Source organism: Camelus ferus, chromosome 5, assembly GCF_009834535.1.
Source record: "Camelus ferus isolate YT-003-E chromosome 5, BCGSAC_Cfer_1.0, whole genome shotgun sequence".
Lineage (NCBI taxonomy): Eukaryota > Metazoa > Chordata > Mammalia > Artiodactyla > Camelidae > Camelus > Camelus ferus.
The window spans coordinates 77,522,213-77,530,953 of NC_045700.1; the positions used below are offsets into that span (position 1 = coordinate 77,522,213).

The 8,741-nt window shown below is 36.8% G+C and overlaps 1 long non-coding RNA gene across 1 annotated transcript in view; it reads right to left on the reverse strand.

The window, feature by feature from the left end:
* The window catches only part of LOC116663760, a 39,082-nt gene extending 31,521 nt beyond the window's left edge, over positions 1–7,561 (reverse strand). Inside the window, exon 1 of the long non-coding RNA XR_004320083.1 lies at positions 7,389–7,561. This is a non-coding gene — a long non-coding RNA (uncharacterized LOC116663760). The remainder of the gene's footprint in view (positions 1–7,388) is intronic.
* Between the last annotated feature and the right edge of the window lie 1,180 nt (positions 7,562–8,741).

Consider the following 8,741-nt stretch of genomic DNA (forward strand, 5'->3'; position numbering starts at 1 on the left):
TAACCTGGCCCCTTTCTGGAATGAGCCTCTCCTCCCACTCCCCTGCTAAACTCTACTCACCTTTCAAATCCCAGCACAGTTGAGGGGCCCCCATTCTGTGTTCTTGCGGAACCCTGAACTTCTGATCTCAGTTTGTAATTATATTTTCATTTTTTTTCTATTATGTCTGTCTCTCTCACTAGCTTCAAAACTAGATGAGGCAGAGTCTGTGAATATTTTGCCACCATTGTATCTTTATGGTGCCTGGAACCTAGGAGAAGCTAAATAACTATTTATTAACTATTTGGATGAATTATCTAACCTTGCTTGAGAAACCCCAGGCCTGGATCATCAAAGTATACTCAAAAGAACAACTCTCTAGTGGAGTCTCCAGCCCCAGCCCTTGCCTTGAAAGGTGCAGGGAACCTGTGAGGCATGTTCTATTCCAAAGACTTTTTGGACACTTGCCTAGTTAATAGGGAGCCAATGAGGTAGAAGCTGAGAAATGTGCTTCCCTCATAGTCAGCACTACAACTATACTCTGGCCTTAAGACTCTTCAAGGATCCTTTCTCTGGGTCCTTTCCAATGGGGCCTGAGTTTCATCTGCCTATTCACTACTAAACCACCAGCACCTAAAAGGATTGCCTACCACCTATTGGAGGCTCAAAAGATATTTGAGTATAGCCCCCTGCAACTGCTCAGCAGCATAAGCATTTGGCACCTATGCACCATTTGAAATCTTTCCACATTAATCTCACTCTCTTTTTTTTAATCACCATTTATTTTTGCTCCTGACTCATGGATTTCCATACACAAACTACCATTTCACTCTGAGAGAGGTTGGCAGCAACACAACTCGACCAAAAGAACTTTTTCTCATAACCCAAAAAAGCAAAGATGAAAAAAATTGCCCCATTCTTTTCTCAGCCAAATGTGCCTTTGAAAGATTTGATTTTTGAGCTCAGAATCCAACTCTCTAATTATCTAAACAATTCCACAAGTACAAAATACCATATTTACATATGCAAAGCAAAAATGAGGAGTTAGAATACTTAATTTATTCACACAATTGAATGTTGAAACAACTACAGATTCAGATACTATTTTTTTGAAATTCACTTCTCCAAAGTAGCCTTATAATATACTTCTTTACATAGCATCATAGGTCCTCAATATCTCATCTCCAAACAATTGACATTGTAAGAACTTAAGTTTTTAGGTAAATATTCAGAATGTGTTTGCAAATTGAGATTCCATAGGCAAGGTTGTTAACTTACAGGCCTCTCCTGAAAATGAGATCCTTGGTTTGCAAACATTTTGTTCTAACACCTAGGTGAGGAGCAGGGAGGGGGCTGCGTTGATGGCTTAATAGCTTTTTCTTCCTGGATAGACTCATTTAGGATGAAAGTGAATATTTGGAAGTCCATTACATTCTAAGCAAATGTCTTCATCCTGGGAAAATATAACAGAGGAACTACTGGCTGGCTCCTAAGCAAATGTTGCCATTTTATTCTGTGTTCCTCTTTATTGCAATTGTCCCTTGGTATCCAGAACCCACGTGTGGATATCAAAATCCACAGATGCTCAAGTCCCTTATTTAAAATGGCATAGTATTTGCACATTCTCCTATACATTTTATATCATCTCTAGATTACTCATAATACTTAATACAATGTAAATGATATGTAAATAGTTGTAAATACAATGTAAATGCTATGTAAGTTCAAGTTTTACTTTTTGGAACTTTCTGGAATTTTTTTTCTATACATTTTCAATCCATGGTTAGTTGAATCCATGAATGTGGAACCGGTGGATACAGAGCACTGACTGTACTCCCAAAAGCATAACTAAATATCAGTAATAATTCCCATCCTCCTTGTCGTCCCATATAAAACTTTCCTTATTCAAAAAAAAAAAAACATTATTCTAATGAAATTATAACCTTTCTTCAGTCTTTCTAGGTCAACACTTAATGCTCTCCTTTTCTAATTTTATTGCAGTTTATAGCAGTCAAGGTCCAACCCCATCCTGGAATGACACATTTTCCATTCAGCTGTCTTGTTGTTTAATCTGAGCATCATTCCTACAGGGATGTCTCCCATGGGTCACCTCCTCAGCCCATAAACACTCCTAATAAACACTTCAGCCTGTCCTGCTTCACCTTCTCATTGCATGTTAAATGAAGTTATCTGTAAAATAAGTTGAAGAGACAATAAAGTGATGGCTTAGAAACTTTCAACAAATGGAAAAATTAAAATATAATTAACACTATACTTGGACCTTTGAGTTCATTTCTTTCCCCCAGTTTTACTTTTTCCTGCATATTTAGGAATGAAGTCTTCTTTATCTCACTAAGATTGGCTTAAGAGGTTAAAATCTCTCTTCTCCTAGTTATCTAGGGAATCCAAGAAATAGCTAATTGGAAGATTCCACATTCTTCTTTTTCCCAACTGGTTGCTTATAGCCTCTGGAAGTACAAAGTCAAGATGTGACAGCACACCCAGACAAAGGCAAGATTGCACATGGGCTTGGGGGAAGAGAGAGTCAGAAGGTATTATTTACCTGGTCTGCTCACTCCAGATACAGGAACTCTGACTACATTTGTGAAGGGTGACAACTTTGCCAAAATACTTAGTTATGAGAATACGTGGAGAGATTTGTTATTATAACCCTTTAGGAAAATAATAATAGAATTCTATTTATTGGAAATCACAGAGCCTGTCAGATAGAGTAAGAATTACACGGGAGTTCCCAAGCAGCTGATTATAAATAACATATTCAAATAATACAGTTGGTTCTAACATTTATTTTAATTTCTCCCTTACTAGGAATTAGCAAAGACTTTACCATAGTACCAAAGGAAGCATCTCTTGTCCATTCTCAAAATCCCTTTTTATACTCTGAAAATTTGCACTTATCACCCTCTGAGGCCCCAACCCAAGATCATCCCAAGATGATCGCTGTCTTGCACAAGTCCTAACTGCACACACACACACACACACACACACACACACACACACACACAAAGTCACTCTAAATGTGCTTGAAGGAGGTTGTTTTTCTTCAAGAAACTCTGCTAAATTCTGTACCTTTCACCAGTTACTTATTTTCAAGGTTAATGATGTCACTCTGCTGTTTCCTATACTTGAGTCTGTAAGTCTGTCACTCAGATCTTTGAAATTTGCCTCATTGTTCTTTTTGGGTTCTGTTGCACTGAGCAACTGAGGAAGGTGGACAAGGAGGCAAAAGGAGGATTATTTACTCAGGTCTTTTGAGTGGGCTTGGTAAAAGCTGAAAATACACACCCCCTACCCGTTGGTCAGAAATATGAATTCTATGATCTTCATCTGCCTTTCCTCATAAACTTTTTGCCCTAAAAATGCTTCTACCTTTTGATACAGTAATTCTATTATTGAGAATCTATCCTAGGGAAGTTAATGCAAAATATACAAAAAGCTTTATGCCAAAAGATATTAATAGGAGCATATCATTTCAATAGAAAAATAGAAACATTCTAAATGGACAATAATAAGAGAATGATTAAGTAAACTATGAGGTGCCCATTACAAATTATGTTTGCAAAAACTTTAAAGTCACATGTAGGTTTATATAATATAACATTAAAGGTTTTAAAAATCTATGTATGTGTACTGCATTAGTTTCATATTGTTGCTATAAACAATAACCACAAACTTAGTAGTTTAAACAATATAAATGTATTACTTTACAGTTCTAGAGGTGAGAAATCTGAAGTGCATCTCAGTGGGCTAAAATCAAGGTATCAGCAGGACTGCAGTGCTCCTGGATACTCTAGGAGAAAATTCATTTCCTTGCTTTTTCCAGATTCTAGAGGCCACCTGCATTCCTTGGCTTGGGGCTCTCCAGCGAGTTGCCATCTTTCTAGCTTTCCCTTTTCTGTCTCCTTTTTTCACTTTTAAAGACCCTTGTAGTTATATTGGGCCTACCTTAATAATCCAGGATCATCTGTCTATTTTAAAGTCAGCTGACTAGCAACCTTAATTCCAGCTGCAGCTTTACTTCCCCTTTGCCATGGAACTCACTTATTCACAGGTCCCATGGATTAGGATGTGGGATATTTGGGGGGACCATTATTCAGCTTATATATACTATGCAAAAGATACAAGCCAAACAACCACACAAAACTAAAAATGAAAACAAGTAACAAAACTGAGCATAGAAAATCTAGATAAAAATGTCAAAATGCTTGCATTACTTAGTAGATCTGTAGTTTATTGTTTTTATTCTCCTTGATTTTCCATGATTTCCAAGTTTTATTACTCTCCAGTGATTATTTTCTAGATATTAATAAAATTCTTATTTTGATAATGAAAAAAAGTCTTATCTAAAAAAATTTTTTTAATCACTGTGGCTACAGTAGCCTATAAAAGATAACTCTTTGATCTTTTCACATGAATTTTCTCACTTGCAAGTAATCAACTAGTTAAAAGAAATGAAAGAATAAGTGCAAATAGTTATTGATTAGTATAATCTGCCCTCAGAATATAAACACCAACCTCGTTGACAGAGAGAGCTCAGAATTGCATGTCAATTTGTAGTCATTTTTCTCATCTTCCCATTTAAAAATCAAACAATTTAAGAGCAACTATGAGTCATAATTTTTATTGCCAAATTGTTAGAGTGTTTAAAGGAGGGCATAATCATGACCTTTAAACAAATATAAAATGAACATGTCAAAGACTTTATTTAACTGAATAATTAATGAGGGGACCAGTAAGATATTACAACCTGTTCAGAGAAGAATTTAAAGTACCATACATATATAATTAGATAAGAAATTCTGAAATAAATTCACAACTAGATGCCAAACAGGTCTATTCACAGGGCTATAATCAATTTCATTCCACCAGACACAATTTACATTTCCAGGGACAAGAATCATTTGCATTACTATTGGTTCTCCACAACTTACAGAGTTATAAAATAACTAAAGATAACGAAAACCAGAGATAACCTAGAAGGACACTTGAGATTATTTTTCTTTTTTTTTACTTTGTCCCATATCGGTATTTCACAATTTTTCCTGAGAATACAATGCCTCACTAGTACTGTGTATGTGGTAGGCACTCAGTATAAACTTGAGGTTTGAATGTTTGATTGAGAGATCAATTCTGGCCTCACTGCACTAATTGTATTTAGAATGACAGTCCCCCTATTATTCTTCTTCTTTGTCTGAAGTCCCTAGTTCTTTGCCCTTCTTTCCTAGGGATGCCTAAGTTATAAGAAGAGGAATTTTTTTTGTTTTGTTTTGTTCTGTTTTTTTCAATTTTTAAGTGATTTTTATTTTATTTAATTTTTTATTGAAGTACAGTCAATTACAATGTGTCGATTTCTGGCGTACAGCACAATGTCCCAGTCATGCATATACATACATATATTCATTTTCATATTTTAGAAAAGGAATGTTTCTGACATCTGGGTTTAGCTGGACTTATTAAAGTGACATTGCAGAAGGAGAGTAACTGATCCTGAAGTATAATGCTAGTTTAGCACAATTATGACAAAAAGTGATCCCAGGCCTCTTAAGACTAGAAGTGACAGACTCTCTTCCCTATCTTGAGAGGGAACTTGTAAGGCCTAAAAAAGAAAACAGTCCAGAGACAGCCAGGTAGCTGTCAGCATTCTGGCCTGGGCTATGCACCTAGATTTCAGCAAGATTTCCCTCAGGTATTCCAATGTCCAAATAAGCCATAAATTTTCTAAAAAGTTTAACTATATTTCTTGAAAATTCTTCATTTCCAAAGAATCCATTCCCACAACCTCAACAGAGAACTGTGAAAGCAGGTGGACTTTTCCCTCAGGAGCTAGATGAATTAAATACTTTAGGACCTCTTGGTCTAAGGCCCTGATGTTTTCCAACTGGTAAAGAGGCAGAAATGAAGTGCAATTAGAATTCCAACTGAAGTCATCAACATTTGAACACTAAAAAGAATTTTTAACCTATAAAAGATTCTAATTACTCACATCAACATTAAAAAAATAACTTTCATTTTTAAAGAAGATGATAGAGAGATATCAAGGCAATCTTGTAGCTGGTATCAGAGCAGCCAACTCTAGTACCTTTGGATGCACAGGAAACCAGATAAAACCAAACAAGATGCCACTCATCTTGCCAATTAAAGCCCTACACAATTTGAAATGCAGAATTATCTATCCACATTAACACACACACACACACACATACACACAAAGCTTGGCATTGCACCAATAATCAGCCAACATCTTGGCACCCATTCAGACAGCATCCACCACTAACAGTCATAGTAATTCTTCTCATTACAGTGTTTGTGTGCACATAAGTCAGATTCAGGTGAATTTACAATGTGCTGTGAATTGTCAGACTTAGAGCAGCCAGCAGATTATCTTAAGTGATACAGGATTCACACCTTTGAGCAACACATAACTCTCAGAGCTATTGGATGACATTCCAGATGTACCTTCCTCAGTATTCTTCCATTTCCAGAAACCAGTGAGTTTATATGTGACATTTTAAACTTTTGCTATTTTTCTGTTGCCTGATTTTAATTCTAAGTGAATCTTGAAACTTAGATTAGGGGAGGAAACCACATGCAGACTTTTTGAATGAGATCTGGATTTTTTTAAGTCCAAAGCACCCTTGGTGCAGAAGCAGCATGTCTCCACGCTTCCTTAGAGTACCGCCCATTTAACACTTCGAGCTGCAGTGTCAGGTTTGAGTGTTTTCTCTTCCTGCTAAGCCTACAATTTCCAGGTGCACTTCAAACAGACTGAGAAAGATAGCCCCTTGACTGCATGAATTTCAAGCCTACCATTCACATAGGATCTAAGCAGCTGCCACATTAAACAGTTTAAACCCATGGGTCAAAATCCAAACTGAGAGGGAAAAGGTAACAAGCAGACATGAGCCAGGGGTAATTTATGATTAAGTTAATGAAATTCTAATTAGGCTTATAAAACCCTGAAGTACTTTTGCAATGGCTTGTCATGAAGCCTTTATTCAAGGAAAGCCAGAGTGCGTTAGATGTGGGTCATGTAGCATACTGTCACACAGGTTCATGTTTATATTCCCTGTTTTACCATCAAGCAAACTCTTAAAGGCAGAAAGGTAATATGAAGCACTGAAGGGAAAAAAAAAAAGGCAGCAATCTGTTCAGATCCAATGTGATCCTTGCTCAGGGGACATCTGGGTAATTGATCAATTTCTCCTGATTTACAAACCAGATTGTTATTAGCCTAATAATATCTAATAAATTCACCAAAGAGCATTTCTGGCCTGCTGTACAGGTCATTTCTAGAGTGGAATTGTCATTAGAATTGAGAACATCTCATAATTTAAAACAGAATGTTATTAAAAGTAAGGACCCCTACTTAATTAATCATGTGTACTCACAAGCATTGAGCAGTGCCCTCTGCAGAGAAGAGGGAGAGCTGAAGGCCACTTAGCCAGTTGCCTGTGTGACTGGGAGTGAGGCTCCATTAATCCAGACGTGAATGGATCAGGCCCGTACCTGCAGTGGGAAGAGGTGCAGTGTTAATGCAGGTGGCCTGAGCAATCTATTCTGAAGTGTTCTAGCTGGGAAATAGATCTTAAGAGAGAAGACTAGAAAATACTCTGCTTCAAAAAAAACAAGACAAGAGTGAATGATAAGTCCATGTTCAGACTCACTTTCACATTCTTAGATTTAATTAGCTTATTAGGATAAAATCATATTGAAAAGGCAACAGCTTAAAAAATCTTTGTGGGCCAACTTTCACAACCAAATCTCTCCAACTTGGACCTTCCTTGACTCAGTTTACTGACATCCTGTTACTTGCATAACTATCCAGACAACAAATGCAGGACCTATGCATGCATGATGGTATGCATCCAGCCTATAAAAATGGACCCTTGAGAGCCTGGGTTTCATGTCGTTTGCCACTCTGGGCCATATCTCAGTGCTGTCATTTGATTTCCTCATTGGAAAAAGTTACCAGTGTTAATGACTCCTTCCTAACTTGACTCTTCAGCTCATTGCAACATGACCTAAACTTGAAAAAAAAAACTTTGATCATGATACCTAATAATATTTATCTCTCATGGAGAGATATGTATGAAACCCAATTACTTCTAATGGAGCATTTCACTTAATTCTTTAAAGTAACTTTTGAGGGAAGTACCGCTCATACCTCCATTTTACAGATGAGAAAACTGAGCCACAGAGACAGTTAATTTTTCGGGGCCACATATTGAGTCCTGAATTTAAATCAAGGTCTCTCTGATATTAAGAAGCTCCTGAACTTAACATCTTCACTGACACTCCACACCTCACTATGCCATGTCTTCTCTCAATTTTCTATGAATTCAGGATGCCTGTTTAAATACAGAACAATAAATAATTTTTATAATCCCTGCCTTGAGAAAAATGAGTATTGTCCAGAATCCCTATGTGCTTAATATATTTATAACAAGAGCGATGACAAATGATGATAATGCAGACTTGCATAGAAAGGACAAATTGTTCTCAATTGCAGGATGCATTCATCAGTCAGCATGATTAAACTGTCCTCATTTAAAATAATGCTTTTCACTCCCTCTTAGTCATGCTCACTGTCCCCAACTGTTACCAGCATCTGAAAGAACACCTCCAGCTTAACAAACTCAGGATTTCCCTGGAAGAAAACTTCCTTTGAAAATGAATTACAGAAATCAGAGAAAACACATGCTCTTTAGTTTCATGATTCATCTATTTTAAGCCATGTGGGC